Source organism: Procambarus clarkii, chromosome 38 (genome assembly GCF_040958095.1).
Source record: "Procambarus clarkii isolate CNS0578487 chromosome 38, FALCON_Pclarkii_2.0, whole genome shotgun sequence".
In the NCBI taxonomy this organism is placed as follows: Eukaryota; Metazoa; Arthropoda; class Malacostraca; order Decapoda; family Cambaridae; genus Procambarus; species Procambarus clarkii.
The window spans coordinates 40,245,449-40,269,619 of NC_091187.1; the positions used below are offsets into that span (position 1 = coordinate 40,245,449).

At 38.9% G+C, this 24,171-nt stretch overlaps 1 long non-coding RNA gene across 1 annotated transcript in view; it reads left to right on the top strand.

The window, feature by feature from the left end:
- LOC138372434 (uncharacterized) overlaps positions 1-24,052 on the top strand; it is a 189,078-nt gene extending 165,026 nt beyond the window's left edge. Inside the window, exons 3-5 of the long non-coding RNA XR_011230870.1 lie at positions 21,318-21,400; positions 23,216-23,322; positions 23,987-24,052. This is a non-coding gene — a long non-coding RNA (uncharacterized lncRNA). The remainder of the gene's footprint in view (positions 1-21,317; positions 21,401-23,215; positions 23,323-23,986) is intronic.
- The last annotated feature ends 119 nt before the right edge of the window (positions 24,053-24,171 follow it).

A 24,171-nucleotide genomic window follows, 5' to 3' on the forward strand; every position in this document is an offset into this window, starting at 1 on the left:
CCATGGCGACCCCATCTACTTGCTTATACATGTGCCCATCCGGGCTCAAGAAGGGTGCCTCTTTAGTACAAGCTAGGAGTAGTTTCCTCAGAATATTTTCTGGCATGTCAAGAGGAGTACAGGCTGGATCACGATACACTCTGTCGGCTATCATTCCGATTGTCTCGTCCACAGGTACGTTGGTAAACAGCGATTCTACGTCCAACGTAGAATCGCTACGTCCAACATATGTTCTCCTCTTGACATGCCAGAAAATATTCTGAGGAAACTACTCCAAGCTTGTACTAAAGAGGCACCCTTCTTGAGCCCGGATGGGCACATGTATAAGCAAGTAGATGGGGTCGCCATGGGTTCTCCCCTAGGTGTCCTGTTTGCAAACTTCTACATGGGTACCATCGAGCAAAAAGTCTTAGTCGACATGAACTTGAAACCGGCCATATACTGCGGGTATGTTGACGACATTTTTACACAGGTACCTGATGTCAGACATCTGCAGGAGCTGAAGGAGGCATTTGAGCAGAGTTCCGTGCTGCGTTTCACTTACGAGATGGAAAAGGATGGGAAGCTGCCCTTTCTAGATGTAACAGTCATGGAAAAGGGCGGAGGTTTCCACACTGCAGTCTACACTAAGGAAACAAACATAGGAATGTGCCTAAATGCCAACAGCGACTGCCCTGACAGGTACAAGAGGAGTGTTGTTAACGCATATGTCGACCGTGCTCTCAGCCACAGCTCAGAATGGAAGCAAGTCGACGAAGAACTCTGTAGGGTAAGGCAGGTCCTAGTCAATAACGGCTTCTCCAATGGTTTCATCGAAGACATCATAAGAAGGAAAGTGAAAAGCCATGCAACCTCTGAAGAGACAACTAACACAACACCTATACCCCCTATTAGACTATTTTACAGGAACTTCTTTTCCACAGCTCATAAAACGGAGGAAAGGGTCCTGAAAGATATTGTTAATAGAAACGTTATCCCTACAGACAAAAATCAGAGGATACAACTGACGATTTACTATAAAACCAGAAAAACGGCCAGCCTACTCATGAGAAACTCTCCAGACACAAAACAGAATGCTTTAAAAGAGACTAACGTCGTCTATGCCTTCAAATGCCCACTTGGGGACTGTAAGCTCCAAAAAACCCAGTATATAGGCAAGACAACAACATCTCTTTCTAGGCATTTAACGATGCATAAGCAACAGGGCTCCATTAAGGAACATATAATCTCTTCCCACAACCAAACCATCGCCAGAGAAATCCTAGTAAACAACACAGAAATCATCGATAGATACAGCGATAGCAGGCGGCTTGACGTTTGCGAGGCACTACACATCAAGAAGTCAACACCAGCAATCAACAGCCAATTATTGCACAACTATATTCTACCCACCTCAAGACTCCGCTCCAATATAGAAGCATCCAGAAGTATGGACCAATAGGCTTTCTACAAACACTTCTATTCAATACCCATTGTTTGTGTTCTGTCTTGTGTTGATACTTTTAATACCCTATTAATATCCCCTCTTGTTCTGTCTTGTGTTAATGCCACATCACCCTTCCCACCTCACTCAAATGTAGATATAAAGTCAGAGATACGTAAGTTCTAATCAGTTGTGTATTTGTGAACTAAAGTCTTTGAAAATGTAATAAGTTTTACGAAACGCGCCCGTGTCGCGTCAGACTAGAAATAAAAATGAATTTTGGAGAATTAATTTTTGATTTACCTCCAACAGTGAAGCGTAATGTACGAAAGATTGAGAAAATTCGTGTTAGAATTATTAATCTTACTTTTTCGGTCATATTTAATAATATATATATATATATATATATATATATATATATATATATATATATATATATATATATATATATATATATATATATATATATATATACAGTGGTACCTCGAGTAACGAATTTAATCCGTTCCATGTTCGTCATGTGAAACGGACGTCATACAAAATGAGTGTGCCCCATGTAACCAGTGTGATGCACTGTGTTTATTGTGAAATTCCCCCAGAGTGCATGACATCAAATGTTCCCCAAAATATCATTTTTCTTTGCAAAATGATAAATTACCGTCCCTGAACATGTCTTTGTAAAAATAATTACCAAATTCCACTTACTTTGGCTGTGAGGGCGTGGACAAGGTGCGCTGTGACGTCATCAGGGCCTGGTCGCCCGTGTGTGAAGCTCCCAGACACGGTCGCGCAGGCCATTCAAGCACCGCATGTTGCCACAAATATATTTTCAAATATTTGTTCTATGCATTTCCAATGCGGTTTTATTTGTTTCTTTTATCGTATATGATGCATATTTGTGACCTTTACAATATGTATACAGTAGAATGTTCATAGTTTTCCATGGAACTGTGATACATGTGTCAGTAATGTGTCCACAATAAATGTTTATTGTCACAATATTACATGGTAAAAATTCACTAAAATTACAATATGTACAGTTTCACATACTATTTACACAGTAACACACTGTATTACACACACTACTTTGGAGGTGCGTAATAGTCAACGAAGTAGTCTATGGTACACAGCGTGACTTTGCTCTCCTTGCACCAGCTACAGATAGATTTTCATTTCCTGTTTCATCGTTCTGTGTGCTTGCAAATAACGCACTCGTGTGCACCCTTGGCTTTAGTACTTGTAGGTGGTATGTAGCCAAGCTTGTAAAGCATAAGGTAGTATTGAAACGATTATAGGAAAAGCTCAATTTGTAAGGTAGTCTTGAAAAGATCGCTTTGTAAGGTCCCACACAGGAAGAGATTCAGCTAGCCTCAAAGAGTGTCCATGAGTCAGGAAGAGATTCAGCTAGCCTCAAAGAGTGTCCATCAGTCAGGAAGAGATTCAGGTATTCTTGAAAATATCAATGAACAACACCACCATGGAAGCCGCTAACACTTCATCTATGCTACTTGTATCAGATGCATCATCACTGAACGCAGAAAACGATTCATCTATGTATCATCTATATAAATTCGAGATGGCAAGGGTGGGGCTCAGAGCTACACCTGGATACTCTCGCTGTATCATCCTCATAGGTGCTGTATCACTGGCATCCGACCGTTGTGTTAAGCCCTTATTGCGCCTAGCTTCACCAATGTTATGACCCTTATGTTCTTCAAACAATAGGGTCTGAATTGCACTGATTGAGCGCAGTCTTTCAACACCGTGTGGGACAGGTGTTTGAGAGCCAGAGGCGCGTGTGCCACAAGTGGTTGCTCACGCAGTACTAACCCAGCCAGCAGCCCTTGTCTTTCATATTCGTTATAGCAAAAGGTTCGTTCAGTGTTTGTTGGGTAGGCTGCTCCATTATGACAATCTTTCTTTGTTTCAAATGTGTTCCATTTGTTTTGTGTTTGTCACTTACGTCTCAATAATGGAGCAGCCTACCCGACAAACACTGAACAAACCTTTATGGCATTTGTCCATTTTTCAAATTGTTTCAACAGTTCTTTTATTTTCGTTTTTTTTTTATTTAAGAAACATGGAGGAGCCGACCTGTAGACCACCGAACGAACCTTTTTGACCTTTGTACTGGTTTTCAAAATTCTTCATTTTTTTTATTATTTACGTTTTTTGTATGTAAGAAACATGGAGCAGCCTACCTGCCGACCACCGAACGAACCTTTTGCTATAAGACAAATGAATAATAAATATTGAACACATTTGAAGAAAGGAAAATGTCATAATGGTTTATTCAGTGTATGTAAGGTAGGCTTCTCCATTATTGAGACGTAAATGACAAATACAAAACAAATCGAACACATTTGAAACAAAGATTGTTATAATGGAGCAGCCTACCTGCCGAACAAACCTTTTTGACATTTGTTGTATATCAGACATTTCATTTCTTTTTTTCTACAAAAACGTCAATGCTTTTCAACATCTCAGCAGTCACCCTTTTATATCCCAGCATCATTAGCATCTTTAAACAAGAACAACATAATTTATGTGCATCGTCGGAGGCGTCTAAGAATGTGCAAGAAGCAGCGCAACCCCACCATGTGGTGTTGACGTTACTCAAACCAGCGTTCATCATACGGGACGATTTGACGCCGATCGGGCCGTTCGTTACCCAAAATGTTCGTCTTTTGGGGTGATCGTTATGCGAGGTACCACTGTATATAATATATATATATATATATATATATATATATATATATATATATATATATATATATATATGCAGAAAATCCACAAAGAAATTGGAAAGGAAGATGAACGTTTCGGCTGTTTTACAGCCGTTATCAACACCAGACTCACTAGGAGAAACAAAGGGAGGGTACAGGTCAACAGCTGAATATGACCACATATTCCCAGGTAAAGAATTACCCAGAAGCAGGTATAGATTTAGCTTAGAATAATATGATTAAGCGGTCAGAGAATAGGGATGAAAGATTAAAGCCTCAATGAACACACAATATATGAATATAATATTGAAATGAGACATAGTAACCCTTTCAGAGTTTTTTCTTAAACTGTTGTGCAATATTGTAACTTAAAAATGGATCAAGTTTGTACATACCAGTACTAACATTGATAAGACTTAGACACTGATTAAGGCAGACTCGATCAAATTCCGTTCCACGAAACCACGACAATTAGTAATGCTTTTTGCTCCATCCCACTTAATAGTGTAATCACACAAACTCGTGTGTAGATACAATGAACTAGACATTTGGGCAGTTCTAATACTATAAGCATGTTGGGACAACCGCAATTGTAAGGACTTTCCTGTTTGTCCAAGATACATAGAATCACAATCATTGCAGGGAATCGAATACACACAACCTGCTGTACCAGCAGAATTTTGTATTAAATTGGACTTGATTGTACTATTAGTGTAATAATGATGAACGTACTAATAATAAACAGGGTAGCACTTGTTCACTGAGGCATTTTCGAAGAAACCGGAGACGAAGTTTCAAGGAATGAAATTTAAATTTAAATTTAAATAAGTTTATTGAGGTAAAATACACACAAAGGGATGAGGCAGCTCAAGCTATTCTCACCCCGTTCAGTACATCGTGTTAATACATACATAGACACACATCACAAACAATAAACATATTACCAAACATTCTGAGAGATAAACATATACATTTCCTCCTTTACACAAGTAGTATGGTATCAGACATACACATAAATACTTTTATGACCTAGGTATACTGTATACACAATTTGCAAGAGACATGCAGATAATTCAACAAAAAATTACAGTCTTGGTGCAAAATTCTTATATCTCTCAAGAATATCATCAACCTTTCCGTTGTGACACATCCAGGCTATTTGTTCAGGAACAGTTCTCAGTGTTTCTATATACATTAATCAACAGACAATCAAGAACATAATGGGCTAGGGTGTGAGACCTTAACATGCCACATAGTTTACACTTCCTGTCATTATCATGAACACCTATCCCATATTCCCAGTAATATTTGTAACCAAGCCTGAGCCGCATGTACACAGTCACTCCAAGCATTTCTCCTTTTACCATAAGTGAAATGGGTGTTTTGACTCACATACATGTAGTGTTGCATGGTTTGACTTCTCTCATACATTATACTTCTCCTCTCCACTTCTGCCTGCGCCTGAATATTTCTGATTTTGCTTCTTATTTGTTTCATTGTGAATTCACATTCAATGTCAACTTGTGGTTTTGATGTGGCACGTTTGGCCAAGTCATCCGCCACCTCGTTGAGCACTATTCCAACATGAAATGGAATCCACATGAATTTCACACTATGACCTTTCAGCTGTATCTCAGTTATTCTTTTCTTACAATCCTCAACTATGGACATGAAGACTGGGTTTTGACTGTTTAAGGAATCAAGTGCTCCTCGGCTATCGACAAATACAAAAACATTTTTGTCATGATGACGTACTTCCTCCAAACACGCCAGAATGGCCTGCAGTTCAGCTTGTGTGGATGATACATAATTACTTAGTCGGAGTTCAATTATCCTGTCCATAGTCCCAAGCTCAGTATATTTCCTTATTTGGACACCACACCCTGCCCTGCCATCCTCCGCCACCGACCCGTCACAATATACATGTAAACTGTTGCCTCTTGGTAACCGAGATATCATGCTTCCATACAAACACCGTAATTGTCCCGGTTCATGATGAATCTTTTTCACCTTGAGGGGTACAATTTCGACGTCTATTTTCTGTACTTAACAGGAGCAGACCTGTTACACTGTTGAGAAGGTTTACAGCAGTCAAGTACATCGTATTCCCTGAGGTCATGAGCTAATCCCCTCGTGTAGCGTGTCTCCCTCAGTTTCCTGGAAGTGTATACGTCACTCAAGCCGGTCTGAACACTCTGAAACATCTTATCCCCTCCTTTTCTCCGCATGAAACGAATAGATACTCTAGTGTTAATGTCACGGACTCTTATCACACACACACTGTAAATTTAATTCCATTCTCATTATTTCAATCATTGCATTTCTTTGACATCCAAGAATAATCCTTATAGCCTCATTCTGTATCAGCTCTATTTTTTTAATTCTGCCTTGGCCTGTGTAAGACAATACGGGTGCTGCGTAGTCTATCAGGGACCGAACAGTACTTATGTATAACATCCGCAAGATAGGTACCCCAACACCTTTACCAGAAATAGCCAGTGTTTTTAGAGGATGCAGACGGGCTTTACATAAGGTGCTGATATGATTTATTTCAGCATTTTTACTCTCACATGTGTATCCAACATACATGCCCAGATACTTGTACTTCTGAACACGGGTCAGTTCCACATTCAAGGAATGAGATTTCACTAAAGCAGAACGAAGTTTAGTAACAAAAGGTTTAAGGGAATGGTAGAGAGAGGAGCCTTAAACCTTTTGTTACTAAACTTCGTTATACTTTAGTGACATCTCATTCCTTGAAACTTCATCTCCGGTTTCTTTGAAAATGCCTCAGTGAACAAGTGCTACCCCTGTTCATTATTACCAAACAGCGTTCTTAAATTGTCTGATCGTCCGTTTGATGAGATACCCCACATTGTGCTTATGAAAAACATTGATTTACTTAAATTAGAAGTTTGTGAATGCTTTAAAGTAGTGGATAACTGTAAATATGCTTTCCTCCAAGCCATTCCGCCTGAATGGAGCCAGTGTTTGATGGATTACTGTTATACTAGTTAGAGGTCTGACTACAGAAAGGTGAGTACTAAACTTGATTTCAAATTGAAGAGACTTATTCAACAAAGTAACTGGAATAAACACTCCAACCGGGATTTTGTTATCAACTCTTGGATAGACAACTTGATAACAACACGATTACTGCATTAGGATATGGCCTGAGCTTTGCCACATCTAACGGAACAGTAAATTTTGTAGATATTGCCAAATGTTTCAGCAATCTCGAAAAGTATAGTGATGTCTCAGTTGAAGATAAAGATATTAATGTGTGTGCAAGGGTATGATGTATGGTGTTTTACTTAACAATTCTGTTCCTAATTGTCCAAGTTGATTTATTCATGCGTTCAAAAATCTAAAAAATGATAACTCATTATTCCTGCACTGGGAGACATTGCACAGGGCCTCCTGATGGAACTAGCTAGATTCTCCAACATATGTCTAGCTGCCAACATACCAGAGACCATACGGCCTATCTTTTTTGGTGCTTCACTCTGTGTCCTCAGGAAAAAAGATGGAGGAATCAGACCGATAGCTGTGGGCAATTCACTCCGGCGCCTCGTCGCTAAGGCTGCCAGAACAGTTAGTCAGGCAGCAGCAGACATGCTGAAGCCAAAACAGCTTGGGTTTGGCATTCCCCAAGGGTGTGAGGCAGCGGCTCATGCAGCTAGAGCCTACATTGCCAACATTATGGATGAAAAAGCCCTGATAAAACTGGACTTCAAAAATGCTTTCAATCTGGTTAGAAGGGATGCAGTACTCAGTGCGGTTCATCGCCTTTTTCCTTCCCTCTACCCGTTTGTAAACTCATGTTACAGCAAGAATCTCTCTTTGCTTTTCGGGGAACACGAAATTGAGTCACAAGAAGGTGTCCAACAGGGTGACCCCCTTGCTTCTTTTCTTTTCTGCCTAGTCATTAAGGAAGTCACCGATAACCTTTCCAGTGAGTTCAACATTTGGTTTTTGGACGATGGTACTCTAGCCAGCTCCCCAGCCTCACTTTTGTACGACATAAGAATAATTCAGGAGCAAGGAGCAAGTCTAGGCCTCACCCTGAACTCTTCCAAGTGCAAAATAACCTCCACCAACCAGAACATAATAGAGCAAATAAAGGTTGTTTTGCCTGATATTCACATAACCAACCCTGAGGACAGCATACTTCTAGGTGCTCCTCTTGGAGGGAATGCCATCAACGAGGTCCTTGGTAAGAAGATCACTGACCTGAAGAGGATGAATGAGAGGATTGAAGACACCGATGCTCATGATGCACTTTACCTCATCACCAGATGCTTGTCCCTCCCCAGGCTGACCTACCTACTTAGATGTTTGCCATCTTTCAATAATATTAAAATAGAGGAGTACGACAGTTTACTGAAATCAATGCTAGAAAAAGCCCTCAACCTTTCTCTCAGCAACTCACAGTGGAAACAGGCCTCCCTTCCTGTCAGACTCGGGGGCCTCGGGGTGTGCACAGCAACACAAATTGCGGTACCAGCGTTTCTGTCCTCTTCAGTGGCATTTGACAACTTGGTGAAGGAAATTCTTCCTAAGCACCTAGCTCAATGAGCAGGGATACATGATCCCAGCTTTGCAGACTGCACCACCAAATGGGTCTCTCTCGCAGGACCAGCACCCCAACCACTGCTTTCTGAAGCCCATAAGCAATCCAGCTGGGATCGCCCCAATGCCGACCAAGAAGCTGCGACAACACCACACGATACTGCCCGACTTAAAGCTGTAGCAGCTCCCCATGCAGGGGGACTTCCTATTAGCAACCCCAATGTCAGCAACTGGCACTCGTTTCACACCGCAGGCCCTTCGAATTGCTGTGGCTCTCTGCCTCAATCCACACTAAATACAGGTGTATTTGTGGAGAGGCAGTGGCCGACAGGTACGGACGGCATGGCCTTCTCTGCCTAAGGACAGGAGGATGTCATGCAAGACACGGCGAGGTTAACGACATTATCAAGAGAAGCCTTACCACAACCAGTTGTCCAGCAGAGAGAGAGCCCCTTTACCTAAAGCCCCGCAACTCTGATGAGCCTGTCGGTCGCCCATACAGGATCACGGCGAACCCCATGGAAGAATGGTAGACAGTTGGTGTGGGACTACACTTGCGTTTCAACCTTAGCCAACACCTATGTTGACTTCAGTGCTACACAAGCAGGAGGAGCTGCCAATCACCGGGAAGCAGCCAAGTAACGTAAATACAGAGACCTTGAGCACCACAACAATTTTGTGCCCATTGCCTCAGAGACACTTGGTGCCTGGGGTAAAAGTGCTGCAAGTTTTTTGAAGGAACTGGGGTCCAAGCTAATTGAAACAACTAGATACCCTATAGCCGCCAGTTTTTTCTCTTCAGCGCCTTAGTGTGGTGATCCAGAAAGGAAATGCTCACTGCATCCATGGTTCCTGCCCGCCATCTAAGGAGCTGTACAACTTGTGACAAGTAGTCTTGTACGTTGCATGTAACAAATGTTGTAACCCTTTTTGTGTAATGAAATTTTAAAATAAAGTTAGATATATATACACACACACACACACTAAAAGAATAGGGGTGGAAGGGGAAGAAAAGTGAGGATCCACAAGGTCATCTCTGAGTATTCATTATTTTCTTCTCCGAGGCTATGGGTCCCTACACTTGCACCAGAGGTGGTACCCCTTTATATATATATATATATATATATATATATATATATATATATATATATATATATATATATATATATATATATATATATTAGTATATTTTGGTAGCAGTCTTTCCTGTAGACATATATTATTAAATATGACCGAAAAAGTAAGATTAATAATTCTAACACGAATTTTCTCAATCTTTCGTACATTACGCTTCATTGTTGGAGGTAAATCAAAAATCAATTCTCCAAAATTCATTTTTTATTTCTAGTCTGACGCGACACGGGCGCGTTTCGTAAAACTTATTACATTTTCAAAGACTTTAGTTCACAAATACACAACTGAATAGAACTTACGTATCTCCGATTTTATATCTACATTTGAGTGAGGTGGAAGGGGTGATGTGGCATTAACACAAGACAGAACAAAATGTGGTATTAATAGGGTATTAATTTCATCAACACAAGACAGAACAAAAGTATTAATAGGGTATTAATTTCATCAACACAAGACAGAACACGAAACAATGGATATTGAATAGAAGTGTTTGTAGAAAGCCTATTGGTCCATATTTCTTGATGCTTCTATATTGGAGCGGAGTCTTGAGGTGGGTAGAATATAGTTGTGCAATAATTGGCTGTTGATTGCTGGTGTTGACTTCTTGATGTGTAGTGCCTCGCAAACGTCAAGCTGCCTGCTATCGCTGTATCTATCGATGATTTCTGTGTTGTTTACTAGGATTTCTCTGGCGATGGTTTGGTTGTGGGAAGAGATTATATGTTCCTTAATGGAGCCCTGTTGCTTATGCATCGTTAAACGCCTAGAAAGAGATGTTGTTGTCTTGCCTATATACTGGGTTTTTTGGAGCTTACAGTCCCCAAGTGGGCATTTGAAGGCATAGACGACGTTAGTCTCTTTTAAAGCGTTCTGTTTTGTGTCTGGAGAGTTTCTCATGAGTAGGCTGGCCGTTTTTCTGGTTTTATAGTAAATCGTCAGTTGTATCCTCTGATTTTTGTCTGTAGGGATAACGTTTCTATTAACAATATCTTTCAGGACCCTTTCCTCCGTTTTATGAGCTGTGGAAAAGAAGTTCCTGTAAAATAGTCTAATAGGGGGTATAGGTGTTGTGTTACCCAGCAAACACAAATCATCTACACAACGTTCGCCTATCTCTTCCCATAGGTGTGGGAATGATTTGCATTGAGAATGGTGCAGGAGAGCCTTTGAGAAACTTTTACTCAAAAAATCCAAACACAAAGGTTTAATTATAAATTGTTTTTCTACAATTATTTTCTTCCAAATGTAAAACAAATAGTTTTTACATGTTTAAATATAAAATTTATGGTGTTTTTTTGTAAAATTCATTAATAAATTGTGAATGATATATATTGGCTGAGTGAAACCTTTAAAATCCATTTAGTTATAATTTGAACAGAAAAAAGTATTTTTCCAAATTTTCTAAAAATTGCTCTTTTTAACACAATTTGACTCCTTATACATTCCACTAAACACTATATCATGTTTAAATATATAATTTATGTATTATTCTCTAAAATAATTTATATAAATTATATAAGTTGCTGGAAAGTGGTGTTAAAGATTCTGAAAACATTTTGTTGTGTTAATATGTTCTTATTAACTATGTCTCAAGTTCACAGTTTATCAAACAAGAATATTAACATTCGTCAACTCTTAAAATCTTATATGTTATCTTGCTGGTGCAAAAAAGGGTGAATCTTTAGGAACAGCTATAGTATCTATATATCACAAATGGTGTTTTCCCTAACTCAAACAATGTAGGGTTTATTATTCTACACATATTTCTAATGACTCTTAGATGTTTACATTCTCTGAAGTATAATTGTGAAGGCTGTGTCCATCACTCTCAACACAGATTCTTAAACTCGTCTCTGCAGGTTCAACTATATAATTAGTTTCCATTTTGAATCTCCATGGACATTTGTATCCAAAATGAAACCAATGTGGTTTCCTTCAGCGCCTTCAGCCAGCACATTTGCTCATTCATTTCCACAGATTCCAACAAGGTAGGGGATTTACAGAAATTTGTATATTCATATTGTTATATATTAAAAATATGAATGCAGTTCAATATGATAAGACAAATACATGAGTTTATGATAAATTCGTTTTCTGTGATATACCATTGATATGCTCTTATTTTCTTTAAACGGCAGACTAAACTAAAGTGCTCACATCAACAGATTTGATGTATAAATGGTCAACGCTCAACAGAGTTAGTATAAATGTATTAGTATAAATCTTACTTGTCTCATTGTTAATTCACATTCAATGTCAACTTGTGGTTGCATTGTACAAGGCCAACACAGATGATCGAAGGAAACTAACTCTGCTCTAGTTCCATGAAGTTGCTATTTGGTCTTTACTCAATGCATTGTAAATGCATTGTACAAGGCCAACACAGATGATCGAAGGAAACTAACTCTGCTCTAGTTCCATGAAGTTGCTATTTGGTCTTTATTGAAATTTGACAAGGCAGAGTGGCCTGCAACAACTACACCATCTCCACATCTAGTTCATGCTCCAGACATAAATCATGACACTGGTCCTGTGTATCCTGCTGCTGACCCGTCAACACCTGGCCCGTCGGGTGTGAGGCGCCCTCTCTTCACGTCTACACCTAGTGCTGAAGCTGAATCTGATGAAGATAATTCATATTCCACATTAGTGTTTGAAAACAATAGTGAGAGCGACGATTCAGACAGTAGTTTATTGCCAACCCAGAGACAACAGCGACGTGTTGTTATAGCAGAGACTCGCCTGAACTATAAATTGAAACATGAGCTGGTAAAAATCCCCAAACGTCGCAGGTGTGAAGTGTGTTCAAAGTCGGGTATCAGGAAGGAAACTGGTATAGCGTGCAAGACATGCGATGTTCCACTTTGCGTCATACCTTGTTACACCACTTATCACAGGAAAAGGGTGTATTGGGTGGACAAGAAATAACCACCTACATCAGCTTCACTCCACCTAGGAACATCTGTTGAGCAACTTCAGGAATCAGTACCTGAAGGAGGTCGAGTGGAGATAAAATGCTCAACTTATTTTACTACAATCGTCTTTGCTTTGGTAAGTACACATAATTGTCTTAGATTGTTTCAGTATTGTAGTCTATTTTCTTAGGAATATTTTGATACCTAAATGAGAACTGTAGCACGAAAACTAAAGTAAGTATACATGAAACAAGAGAAACTTTTTTTGTGGGTGTTGCGGGTGTGAGTTGGAGTGTCAAGAGCGGGTTCCGGTTGTGTGTTTTCCGTCATCTCTACAGCTGTGAATTCCAAGGAATTGTATTTGATATGCATATGTCTGTGTAGGGAATTTTATTCCGAACACTATACAAAAAAAAACGGTGTGAAACAAGTATAAACTTGAAAAACATGAGCAAAGTAAAAACTTTTGACGCTCACGGGTACAAACACGCGTAAGATTTTATTCGCCGCAAATTTATTTGACGCTGTGTTGGCCAACTCTACCCATGTTCTTATAGAACTTTCTATTGCGAACACATTGCTATAAAAATGAAATACGTAGCTCCAGAAATAATGTCAGGACAGTCAAATCAGTATAAACATTCAAAGCCCTGCATCACACCAGTGTCGTCCCTGCTGAAATCACGGCTAATGCTTCGCCCAGTTCCCACACTCGTGCGGGTCACCCGATACCATAATTAGACATTGATAGGCATATGTCTGGGTGGGGAATTTTATTGTGAGTTCAGTGATATCAAAATGAGCGCTGTAGGATGACTGTGAGGCTGGCAACAAACGAAAGAGTATGAACATTTACTTCCTGTTTGGGAGTCACGGCGAGTCATCTTCGTGTTTATTTACTTCGTGGTGGGATACCAAATGCTTCGGTGACATTTTATGCATATGATCTTGTAGAGAATTTTATTGCCAACGCATTGATACCAAAATGAAAAACGTAGCTCGAGAATTGAGGTTAGCAGCGTGAAAAGATTATAAACTTTTTTGTGTTTACGCTTGAGCACAACCCGCTTGTTTTTCCAGCTAGTGCCGCGCGCACTAAAGTGTGCATTATACACACCATAATGCACCAGTACACACAATAAGGTACCAGTACACACTATAAGGCACCAGTACACGCCATAAGGCACCAGAACACACACCATAAGGCACCAGAACACACCATAAGGCACCAGTACACACCATAAGGCACCAGTACACACCATAAGGCACCAGTACACACCATACGGCACCAGTACACACCATAAGGCACCAGTACACACCATAAGGAACCAGTACACACTATAAGGCACCAGTATATACCATAAGGCACCAGTACACACCATAAGGCACCATTACACACCATAAGGCACCAGGACACACCATAAGGCACCAGTACACACCATAAGACACCAGTACGCACCATACGGCACCAGAACACACCATAAGGCACCAGTACACACCATAAAGCACCAGTACACACAATAAAGCCCCAGTACACACCATAAGGAACCAGTACACACCATAAGGCACCAGTATACACAATAAGGTACAAGTACACACCATAAGGCACCAGTACACACCATAATGCACCAGTACACACTATAAGGCACCAGTACACGCCATAATGCACCAGTACACACCATAAGGCACCAGTACACACCATAATGCACCAGTACACATCATATGGCACCAGTACACACCATAAGGCACCAGAACACACACCATAAGGCACCAGTACACACCATAATGCACCAGTACACACCATAATGCACCAGTACACACCATAATGCACCAGTACACACCATAAGGCACCAGTACACAATAAGGCACCAGTACACACAATAATGCACCAGTACACACCATAAGGCACCAGTACACTCCATACGGCACCAGTACGCACCATAAGGCACTAGAACACACCATAAGGCACCAGTACACACCATAAAGCACCAGTATACACCATAAGGCCCCAGTACACACCATAAGGTACGAGTACACACTATAAGGCACCAGTACACACCTACAGGTATTTGTTTCTGGTGTGGTGCTCATGGGATCTGTTACAACCTTCTAGGAAGCTTTTAGGGTCAGGATTGACATTACAGTGCAGCGTTTTATATATATAAAATACACATGAGAGTATGTGCAGGGACTTAATATCTAACATATTCAGAGATTTGAGTAAGGGGTCCATATATACTGCCCGGTTGCCTGAAATGCTATATGCCTACTATATTGGCTTTAGGTATTGTATGCACTAGCTCTATCTATAAATCCAACATTATGTTTGTAAATCAACTATGTATGTACTTTCCTGAATAAAATTGACTTTACTCTACACTTATATGCTCTGTGGATTTGTTATCCCCTATCGTTTGGGAGAAAAAAAATGACTAATACGTTCGGCGAATGACTTTGACTTCAACTTCACTTTGACTTCGTTCATGTCATCGTATTTTCCGTAATATATAAAGGTTATGACAATGCAATTATATTATTGTGTGCAAATAATTTGGAAATTTCATGTACCCTAAAAATAGTAAAATAAAGAATAAGAATAATTAAATAATTGTTGTAGTAAATTGTCACACGTTCATCATACGCAAACGAACACACAGTGTGGAGCGTCAGTAGACCAAGGTCCGCGCCATTTTAAAACACGGCTTCGAATGTAAGTAATGTTTTTCTCGTACTAACACTGTGTTATGCAATAGATTAGGTCTTGAATTCACAAATTTAGTTGTTACATCTGACAGAGTATGTTAGACGGTGTAATGCTGGTCCATGTTGACGTATTTGTGGGCTTGATTGGTTTACATGTGATGGCACACAATATCGGCACCCCACAACATGCTGTTGAAGTTGGAATGCATGGCATAGGCTCCTCACACAATGTTCTTTATGTGGTCCTCAGGTGATAGTTTTCTATTTAGAACCACCCCTAGATCTCTTTCTTTATCAGAATTCCTTAAAGATTTCTCACATGGTTTTCCTAATGATAGATTGTGGGCTGTAAGGGACAGGTTTGATGTATGGATTAGTTGATAGAAGTTCCAGTCCACCTGTAGACAGGGATCTCACATCAGCTTGTATATTATACAAGGATAAGATTTGATAAATTCAGTTATTTGACTGAACACTGGCTCTAACCTAGCCTAGCCTATAGTCTAACCTAGCTCCATAACAAACAGCCATTAGCCGGCTCTGTTTAAATCAGAGATTTAAACATACATAGTCTAACCTAGCTCCATAACTAACAGCCATTAGCCATCCATGCACAGCCATCAGCCGGGCCATAGACCGGCTATTTTGCTTTTTTCCCAAGCCGGTCTATGTTTTTTTTCGATGCCTCAGTGGCCCATGCACAGGTCCGTTCCAGGGGATTAAATAGCCGTTCTATGGCCCCAGGGTTTGTATTTTATCAAACTCTTATTAGAATAATAGATCTCGTAATAATTTTGCAAAAATAGTGGCATTTACTATTTTAAAAAGCTCGGGTGCAGGGGGGGGGGGTTATGTAAAAGCCTGGTTTGTGCCTCGGAGAGGCTATGGGATCCAGTAAGATCGTCCTTCCTTTCCTCCCTAGAATCTGGATGTAGCAGGTGCTCAATTGTCAAAAGTGAAAAATTGGTTTTGTCTTCCGAATGCACCATTTCTGTAAATTTTCTAATAATCTTTTAAAAATAGTAAATGCCATTATTTTTGCAAAATTATTACGAGATCTATTATACTAATAAGGGTTTGATAAAATACAGTAGACTGCCTACTGGATAATAGTTCCAGTCCACCTGTAGACAGGGATCTCACATCAGCTTGTATATTATACAAGGATAAGATTTGATAAATTCAGTTATTTGACTGAACACTGGCTCTGTTTAAATCAGAGATTTAAACATACATAGTCTAACCTAGCTCCATAACTAACAGCCATTAGCCATTAGCCATTCATGCACAGCCATCAGCTGGGCCATAGACCGGCTATTTTGCTTTTTTCCCAAGCCGGTCTATGTTTTTTTTCGATGCCTCAGTGGCCCATGCACAGGTCCGTTCCAGGGGATTAAATAGCCGTTCTATGGCCCCAGGGTTTGTATTTTATCAAACTCTTATTAGAATAATAGATCTCGTAATAATTTTGCAAAAATAGTGGCATTTACTATTTTAAAAAGCTCGGGTGCAGGGGGGGGGGGGGTTATGTAAAAGCCTGGTTTGTGCCTCGGAGAGGCTATGGGATCCAGTAAGATCGTCCTTCCTTTCCTCCCTAGAATCTGGATGTAGCAGGTGCTCAATTGTCAAAAGTGAAAAATTGGTTTTGTCTTCCGAATGCACCATTTCTGTAAATTTTCTAATAATCTTTTAAAAATAGTAAATGCCATTATTTTTGCAAAATTATTACGAGATCTATTATACTAATAAGGGTTTGATAAAATACAGTAGACTGCCTACTGGATAATAGTTCCAGTCCACCTGTAGACAGGGATCTCACATCAGCTTGTATATTATACAAGGATAAGATTTGATAAATTCAGTTATTTGACTGAACACTGGCTCTGTTTAAATCAGAGATTTAAACATACATAGTCTAACCTAGCTCCATAATTAACAGCCATTAGCCATTCATGCACAGCCATCAGCTGGGCCATAGACCGGCTATTTTGCTTTTTTCCCAAGCCGGTCTATGTTTTTTTTCGATGCCTCAGTGGCCCATGCACAGGTCCGTTCCAAGGGATTAAATAGCCGTTCTATGGCCCCAGGGTTTGTATTTTATCAAACTCTTATTAGAATAATAGATCTCGTAATAATTTTGCAAAAATAGTGGCATTTACTATTTTAAAAAGCTCGGGTGCAGGGGGGGGGGGGTTATGTAAAAGCCTGGTTTGTGCCTCGGAGAGGCTATGGGATCCAGTAAGATCGTCCTTCCTTTCCTCCCTAGAATCTGGATGTAGCAGGTGCTCAATTGTCAAAAGTGAAAAATTGGTTTTGTCTTCCGAATGCACCATTTCTGTAAATTTTCTAATAATCTTTTAAAAATAGTAAATGCCATTATTTTTGCAAAATTATTACGAGATCTATTATACTAATAAGGGTTTGATAAAATACAGTAGACTGCCTACTGGATAATAGTTCCAGTCCACCTGTAGACAGGGATCTCACATCAGCTTGTATATTATACAAGGATAAGATTTGATAAATTCAGTTATTTGACTGAACACTGGCTCTGTTTAAATCAGAGATTTAAACATACATAGTCTAACCTAGCTCCATAACTAACAGCCATTAGCCATTAGCCATTCATGCACAGCCATCAGCTGGGCCATAGACCGGCTATTTTGCTTTTTTCCCAAGCCGGTCTATGTTTTTTTTCGATGCCTCAGTGGCCCATGCACAGGTCCGTTCCAGGGGATTAAATAGCCGTTCTATGGCCCCAGGGTTTGTATTTTATCAAACTCTTATTAGAATAATAGATCTCGTAATAATTTTGCAAAAATAGTGGCATTTACTATTTTAAAAAGCTCGGGTGCAGGGGGGGGGGTTATGTAAAAGCCTGGTTTGTGCCTCGGAGAGGCTATGGGATCCAGTAAGATCGTCCTTCCTTTCCTCCCTAGAATCTGGATGTAGCAGGTGCTCAATTGTCAAAAGTGAAAAATTGGTTTTGTCTTCCGAATGCACCATTTCTGTAAATTTTCTAATAATCTTTTAAAAATAGTAAATGCCATTATTTTTGCAAAATTATTACGAGATCTATTATACTAATAAGGGTTTGATAAAATACAGTAGACTGCCTACTGGATAATAGTTCCAGTCCACCTGTAGACAGGGATCTCACATCAGCTTGTATATTATACAAGGATAAGATTTGATAAATTCAGTTATTTGACTGAACACTGGCTCTGTTTAAATCAGAGATTTAAACATACATAGTCTAACCTAGCTCCATAACTAACAGCCATTAGCCATTAGCCATTCATGCACAGCCATCAGCTGGGCCATAGACCGGCTATTTTGCTTTTTTCCCAAGCCGGTCTATGTTTTTTTTCGATGCCTCAGTGGCCCATGCACAGGTCCGTTCCAGGGGATTAAATAGCCGTTCTATGGCCCCAGGGTTTTCTCAAATTTTCTTTCATAGCCGGTCTATGGCCCCTGGGTTTTACGAACTTTTTTTCCCAAGCCGGTCTATGGCCCCTGGGTTTTACGAACTTTTTTTCCCAAGCCGGTCTATGGCGTGTATGTTAAATAAACCAAATTTTTCACTTTTGACAATTGAGCACCTGCTACATCCAGATTCTAGGGAGGAAAGGAATATAATATAATATCTAATATATCTATCTGTGTGAAATAGATTAAATCCATTTATTTGATATTCAGCTAATAGTTCTGTATTTTCTACATTCATCCATGTTTTGGTAAGTGCAATAATATGTATTGTTTCATTGCAGATTAGAGATTCAAGATAGTTCTAGATTTCCGAAGTACTGAAACGCGCGCCATACAGGCTTGGTGGATCTAGGTGCAAGGTAAAATTATTTACATTTACTTGTTTTGTATTTATATGCATATATGCATTTATATGCATTATTCTATAGAATAATAGATCTCGTAATAATTTTGCAAAAGTAGTGGCATTTACTTAATCGACTGAGCTACAACAGGGTAAAAGGATCCAGGAAGTTCAGTAGAAGTTTGGTTTCAACCCTTTTACCCTGTCGTAGCTCAGTCGATTAAGGCAGTGTCTGGGATGCTCCCAGACACAGGTTTGAATCCTCATCACGGCCCTTGTGGATTTGTTCATTTGATGCATCACGTTATTGTGATCTGTGTGTGATGATGTAAGGGCGAAGAGGGAGAACGGCCTGTTGACATAGCTCGGGTGCAGGGGGGGGGTTGTGTAAAAGCCTGGTTTGTGCCTCGGAGAGGCTATGGGATCCAGTAAGTTCAGTAGAACTTCGGTTTCAACCCTTTTACCCTGTTGTAGCTCAGTCGATTAAGGCAGTGTCTGGGATGCTCCCGGACGCAGGTTCGAATCCTCGTCACGGCCCTTGTGGATTTGTTCATTTGATGCATCACGTTATTGTGATCTGTGTGTGTAATTCTTCACTTGCTACAGCAACAGGAATGTGTGTGTATGTATTTGTGTTGTTGAATATGACCGAAAGTGTAAGATTAATGATTCTAACACAAATCGTCTGAATATTTGTTTTTCTTCACTGTCGATAGTTAAAAAAATTTACTCGAGTTTATTTTCACACTTTATTTATGGTCCTTAAGTCCCTCTCCTTAATGCTGCTGCTGTTTCTCGCATCTTTGCATCGCTTGTATGTTTGGGGGTTTGGCCTCTTGCTATATATTGATTCCATTTGTGTGTGTTTGGGTCTCAGGCCCTCTCGCAATTTCTGTTGAACAAACCCCTTTTCCTAGTTCTGCATCTCTCCTTTGGTACAAATTTTGTTATGCTTTTATCATATATTTCACAAAACTTGACATACATTTCATTTACTTCATGTCCTATCAGCAAGTGTTTGTCAAATTCTTTAAGGAAAGTTTATCATCCTGATTGCAGATCTCTAGCGCTATTATGTCAACTTCTTGTGGATTCGCAATCATTATTTAATTTACCTTTAGGTGTTCTTTCACCAGCACAGCAACACTGTACCTCTCCCAACCAGTTTAAGATAAAAACTAAGTACTAACTAATTAACTCAATGTAACCTACCTTACCCCCAAAATGTCAACCCATGTCTTCTATTTTAAACAATGCTGTTTTGTTGACCAAATTGTATTTTTGTTTTTTTCTGCAATGTTTCCCCCCCCCCACCCCACCACTCTACCACCACATTGAGTTTAGTAGCTCTGTGCACGTCAGGTGCTGTTTAATATACAGACCTACTCCTCCATTTGACCTAGTTTCTCTATCACATCTATATCACTTTGTGCTTTAGCCCTGGTGGAGCTTGGTCCACCAGGCTGTTGTTTGGAGTGGCCCGCAGATCCACATACAGTCTGCATATGATATACAGTCTGTTGATCAATTAAACTACAGTAGTTAGTTTTTATCATCCGAATGCACCAATATGTGTTCATTCTTCCCAGATGAAGGAACTAGGTAATATTCATCATCTGAATGCACCATCTGAAGCTTTAACACACTCATGATACACGAGAGGTTTAAAAAACTTTTAAAACTTTTAAAACTTTTTGACCTATGTATTTAAAAGCAATTCTAAAGTTAAAAAGTGTAGCATAGGCCCCTCGCAGAATGTTCTTAATATGATCCTCAGGTTATAGTTTTCTATCTAAAACCACCCCTAGATCTCTTTCTTGATCAGAATTCTTTATAGATCTCTGTGGCTCGATCATAGAAACTGAGTAAATTCGTTACACTGGACCTTCCAGATCGAATACCATGCTGACAGTCTGATATATCATTCAGTACGTCTGCATCTGAAATTGAGCAATACCGGATTTATTATTTGGATTTATAAATTTTATACTTATAATCTTAACTTATTTCAGAGACCACGAGTAATCTGGGCTTCGAACTCAACAGAAAAGCCTTCCGTAGACCTGCTTCTTTGCTACATAATAGACAAAATTTAGTAAGTATTGATTTATTATGTGTTTGTTTATTTATTTATTTTTTCTTTATATACAAGAAGGTACATTGGGGGAGAGTACAATGACTTGAAGTTATACATTCTTGTAAAGCAACAAGCACTCATAGCGTTTCGGGCAGATCTAAGTATAGACCAAGGAACTTACCATCTTCTTTATTTCTGATGCTAACATTGTGTAACTGTAGATGAATTGCATTTGTTGATTTGCTCCCAAGTAAGATGTCGTAGGTCCTTTCTATGTTTAGTGGGAGTTTGTTGGTTGACATTAATAAGTGGATTTTTTTTTAATTTATTGTTTACATCATTATTTAATATGAGTGGGTTGGAGTCTGAGTAGATGAGGTTAGTGTCATCATTATCTCATATCTCAGTGATTTTGTCGTAATGGTCAAGTAGCTGTACTGTACAAGTAGAGGACATGAGAGATAGCTGTAAGAGGTATTTCAATATCTTCCTGCTCTAAATCCTTGTTGGCCTGGATTGTGGAGGTCATTGGTCTCTATAAAACTAGTAATCTGACTCCTGATCACTCTCAAATAATTTTATTATGTGGGATGTTAGTGCAACTGGTCTATAATTCTTTGCCAATGCTTGTGTTGTGTTGTGTTGTTTTGGTAGTGATGTGCAATGTGTTGTTTTGGTAGTGATTCGTCCAGTTCTGGTAGTAGTGCGGTTGTTGTGTAGTATAGTACTTGTGTGCTTGTTAATGACTTGTATTCCAGTCTTGTGGGTATCTCCTTTCCCCTACGGGCCAACTGCTTTGTTCTTACCTAGCATTTTGCTTTGTTTGGGTATGAATGTTTGTGTGCCGTATATTTTGCAAAATTTGCCATATATCTCATTATTTACTCCTCTGCCTAGCAACAAGTCTGTCTAATTATACTCATTAACTGTTTTTCAAAGTTCCCCATAGTGTCCTTTATTGAAATCGAGTTCATGAACCGTTTCAATGTTCTTATTTTCTTCTAGATTATATCTTAAAGTATATTTAAATGTTATTGTTATTATTGTTATTAAATGTTATTGTGACATTGCATTGCAATTGAGCTATGTTGTTTACCATACCGTTCATTTCGTGAGTATAAGTATAGATGCCACACTTGTGACAGGTAAAACCATGCCTTTTTTGAAAAACAGCACCGTCTGTTGCACGTAAGAGCAACCCACACTATATTATGTTGCGATATTATTTCAATATTTCCGATTGCATTGATAATTTGAATTTTCATAGATTTCAATTTATTTTCATTTCGATTTAATAATTTTGTGTGACATTGCATTGAAATTGAGCTGTTTTGTTTACCATACTGTTCATTTCATGAGTATAGTTTATTTTTTTATTTTTTTCATTTCATTTTTTTAGCTGTTCTTATTTTTCAGTGATGGGAATATCAGATCATTTGATGTTCCCAATTTTCTGATGGAAGCATCAGACCATTATAGAATGCATCGGATGAGGTAGTTTGGAATGGTGGGGAGGACGAGAGGGGGGTATGGTGGGGAAGACGAGGGGACAGAGGAGAGGGTAATGGTGGGGAGGACGAGGGGACTGGGGAGTTGGGGATGGTGGGGACAGGGGAATGCTGGGGAGGACAAAGGGACAGGTGAATGGGAGATGGTGGGGGAGGAAGAAGGACAGGGGAGGGGAAAATGGTAAGGAGGACGATGGGACAGGGAAGTGGGAATAGTGGGGATGATGTGGGGACAGGGAAGTGGGAAGGACGAGAGGACTGTGGAATGGGGAATAGCAAAGTGAATTATAATTATATATATTAATTAATTCTTATAAATTTCCAGAAGCCTGTATCAACACCCACGCTAATGCAACTGAAAGAGATGTTGAGACAAGTATTGCTGATATGTTGAAGAACGCCCCAAACAAACTCGGTGGAAACAGATACAAGGTAAAGTTTGCCAATTTGCTGTAGTCTAATTCAATTTCTTTTTAGTAATCTTCGAGAACATTTATGCTATGAATAAGATAAAATAATGTAACTGATTTTGACTAAATATGTAGATATATTTAATTTTCTGAGCACTAATAATGAAAGAAAACCAAAATAAGAGGTGGCTACTATCTCTAATAATGGGCTGGAATAATGCAGGATATAATAATATATATATATATAAATATGACAATGTCAGACCACGGAGGAAGAATGAAACAGGAATTTCCTTAAGTACTTTTGTATATTAAATACATCTTCAGAAGGTCCTTCTGAAGATGTATTTAATATACAAAAGTACTTAAGGAAATTCCTGTTTCATTCTTCCTCCGTGGTCTGACATTGTCACATTTTTAATCACGTGTTTATTTTCGTGATATACACACATATATATAAATATATATATATATATATTTATATATATATATATATTTATTTTTATAAATATATATGATATATAGATTCTATATAGATTCTATTCTATTCTATAGTTTTATATAGATTCTTGTTTTAGTTTTTTTTTCTATAATATGGAAACGGTTTTTAATTAATAAATTAAATATTATATAATAAAATAATGTATTATTGAAAACAATTAGTAACAAACAATATTTCATTACAGGGTGGTGAAGCAAGAAGACATGTGCATCACACAGCAGACTTGGATATGATGAAGAATGAAAATGGCTAATGTCTATATAGAAGAATCTATATGTGTCTATATATAGACACATATAGATTCCTATATATAACCTATATATATATATGTGTGTATATATATTATAATATATATATATATATATATAT